This window comes from Mercenaria mercenaria, unplaced genomic scaffold (assembly GCF_021730395.1).
Source record: "Mercenaria mercenaria strain notata unplaced genomic scaffold, MADL_Memer_1 contig_5081, whole genome shotgun sequence".
Taxonomy (NCBI): Eukaryota; Metazoa; Mollusca; class Bivalvia; order Venerida; family Veneridae; genus Mercenaria; species Mercenaria mercenaria.
This window is the reverse complement of record NW_026463365.1, coordinates 24092-28043: the sequence shown is the minus strand read 5'-3', so window position 1 is coordinate 28043 and position 3952 is coordinate 24092.

Below are 3952 nucleotides of genomic sequence, written 5' to 3'. Positions count from 1 at the left end.
TTTCAGTTTCGTAAAGCCAAACGTTGAACCCTCGGAATCAAGGTCAAACTTCAAGGTCGGTCATATGAATTTTGCTGCTTGGTAATGTCTTTCCTTTATATCTGAACAGTTGTGCAACTGTTCTAACACTGTCAAATTGTACAGCCATGCCTGCAGACAGATCGTCGTCACAAAAACAGAGAAAGTACGGTAACAGCAAAGTTGCGGCTAAGGGATCTTGTTTTGTACAAAATTATTCACATACATGTATCTATTTATTTTCGTGTTAAAAAAGTTTTGAAAGGCGGATGAAATTAAAGACAGTTCGCGTGCTAATTAAATCAACAGAAAGTTCACGTGTTGTTAAGCTTTACGCCATAATAGAAAACATAATTTTATATATTTCTTTGACATCTTTCAACTCAATCTGGTCCATTGAAATATATAATATACGCTTACTTTTTTACCTGATCTCTTACATACTGTGCCGCGTGCTGAAATAATCTAAATTACAATATCCAGTTACATGTATTTTCTTGTGTATTTAGTATGTGAAAGTTGAAATACATTAAATAGAGCACTGTGTACTGTGACTTGTAGTTATGTCCTTGATAAACATAGAAATAACTTGTTATAGATAATCGTCCTTGAAAACATAGTTTTTGTTAAAAGTTGTTATAATTTGTCGAAAACTTTCAATGATGTATCACGGTGATTATGTTCCATGTCTAAATAGGTGCTTGCATAATAATAAATTGAACATAAAACTTTAGTGCTTTAGTCATAATAAATTTTTCAAAAATGTCAAGTATTCATAACGATATTTGGGAAAACAGTGGTTTACCTTTTCAACAGGAAAGAAATAGCCCTAAAGCAAACGCCGTGAATAAAAACAACAAAAAAGAAGAAATTTACTCGCGTTAATAAATGACACAATACATCAAAGCCCTATGTTGGCGTATCAAAAATAATATTAGTTTGAAAAGTCTGTATTTGTGATAAAAATAGACTGGTGTACAGTTGAAAAGCATATAAAAACGGTTTCATCTAAAGCCGTAGTTACCCCGTTTATTGTTACAGCCATGACTTGCTAAATTTCTTGTAATGTCATGTCTTGTAACGGCCTGTCCTGTAACGACGTGATATAATGTCCTTAAAAACGTCGCGCTTTTCGACATTTAACTACGACTTTCAACGTATTTTAGCAAAAAATCTAACGAGAACACATGCCTTTTTTATTTGATAATTTTAAAGGGTGAACATTACCACAGACGCTTTCAAAAAATGAAACACATTGACCGCACGGAAAAAAGTTATAAGACAAAACGCAAAAATTTGCACGTACACATTTTATAACGATTTCGGCGTCAGCCAATTTGTTTTCAGAAAAATGACGGTCTTATAATGCACTAAATATATTTATATTTAGCAAAATACATTGGAACAGACAATTAAATGCACAAACGAAAAAAAATAATGAAATTGCCAAAATATTTTTGAAACTATGACAGAAAAACGAGCAAATGACGTGAAAATCGGGTGCCATCAGGTGGCGCTTTTAACGTAAACACACAAACGTAAAATCGAAAAAGATACATACATTCTGAAAATATAGAGTTTGATCTATATTTGAGCCAAATTTCATACTTTTCCGTCGAACTTCTACATTCCGGTCCTAAGGTGTGGATCGACCTTAAAATCTATTCAGTTTAGCTATTCATGTCCCTTAATCGGGTCAAGAAAACCATTGAATAAAATGAAAAGCAGACATTGCAATAATGCTAATGTTAAGTTCACAAATTTCCATCAAGTTGTTCGTTTAGAAGTTTGTTTCTTCTTTAGCTCAGAAACATCATCACAATAGCTTATTATTATATATAATAACATGAATCTTTGGTTCAGGTAATCAAAATCTAAATACAAAATGTAAAGCAACATATTATACACAAACGCATATGTAGCTTACAAGAATGTATAATTATACCCCCACAAAACGAAGTTTGGTTAAGGGAGGTATATAGGAGTGAGCTTGGCGGTCCGTCGGTTGTCTTTTTGTGGTTTTTGTGGTTTCCGGATGATAACTCATGAAAGGCTTGACTGATTTGAATAAGTTTTGATACACAGGTGTACCATTATAAAATACAGGGCAAGTTCGAATTTGGGGTTAATAGGTCGAAGGTCAAGGTCACAGCGCCCCTGAACAGTTAAACGGTTTCCGGATGATAACTTGAGAACACTTGGGCCTATTATCATATAGTTTGGTACACAGGTGCAACATCATAAAATACAGGTCAAGTTCGCATTTGGGGTCAATAGGTGAAAGGTCAAGGTCACAGTGACCCTGAACAGTTAAATGGTTTCCGGATGATAACTTGAGAACACTTGTGCCTATGAGCATTTTTTTTGGTACACAGGTGTAACATCATGAAATACAGGTCAAAATTGACTTTGGGATATGTAGGTCAAAGGGCAAGGTCAGAGTGACTCGGAACAGTTAAATGGTTTCCGGATGATAACTTGAGAACACTTGGGCCTAGGATCGTAATATTTGGTAAACAGATGTAACATTATAAAATACAGGTGAAGTTCGACTTTGGGGTCTATAGGTCAAAGGTCAAAGTCACAGTGACTAGGAACAGTTAAACGGTTTCCAAATGATAACTTGGACAGCTTGGGTCTAGGATCTTAATTTTTGTACACAGGTGTAACATGATTAAATACAGGTCATGTTCGACTTTGCGGTTAGTATTTCAAAGGCAAAGGTCACAATAACACGAAACAGTTAAACGGTTTCTTGATGATAATTTAAAAACGTTTGGGCCTAGGTTCGTGAAAACTGATAATAACCAGCAGATGACCCTTAATGATTTTGAGATCAGCAGGTCACTTAAACAGTTTTAGGACAACAACTTCACAACGTTTGGGACTAGGATCATGAAATTTGATAGGGAGGTTGGTCATGACCAGCACATGACCCATAATTATTTTGGGTTCCAAAGGTCAAACGTGATTTAAACCTTATCCGGACAATAACTTGAGAACGCTTGGGCCGAGGATCATGAAACTTTATAAGGAGGTTGATCATGACCAGCAGATGGCCTCTATTGATTTTGAGGTCAGTAGGTCAAAGGTCAAGCAAATTCAGCTTTGACATTGGCTTAGTTCTGTGACAAGGCTATATTGTGGGGGCATAATTCGTCACTCCTGTGACAACTCTAGTTTAATTTAAAATAAAGGTCTTTAAATATAATAAAGTATTAACTTATTATGTGTAATAGATGTTACACCAAATTTATATTGCGCCCTTGTCATGATAAACACATCTGAAGATGCTAAATACATACATGATATATATACAAATACAGAGATGATGAAATGCATTATCTGTCACATACTGATCTGGCCAGAGGTACAAAACAAGACAAATTCCTATGAGACGGAGAAATATTGTATAAAGGCATTTCCGGTTGGGTTAGCCAAGTTCCTTGTGAATAGACAGTCTTGTTCTACAATGTGTCCGGTGTAAAGCACTGATAAACACAGAACCCCTCTCCTTGCGAAAGACCAGTTTTGGTATCTTAGTTTGATTGGAAACACTCGTGAGCATCTTGGAAATGTCTGAACCAAAGTTGTAACCCCGCACGTTTGGATTTATTTTCAAGCGCTTTACAACTAGACCATCGTGTAACCCTGGTGGTATTCGACCTAGTGTCCTAGTTTTTAACCCGCAGATGACTTATATTCAAACTTGACATATATTTAATCAAGGCAATCATTCTGATCAAATTTCATGAAGACGAATTGAAAATATTGTCCCTATTGCATACACAAGGTTTTTCTTTGATTTGACCTGGTGACCTAGTTTTTAACCCCTGATGAGCTAAACAAATAAAATGCACTAGAAATATAAACGTAACAAACTGTAAATACGATATCTCCCATAGATATTCAAAAGAAATAAACATCAACTCAC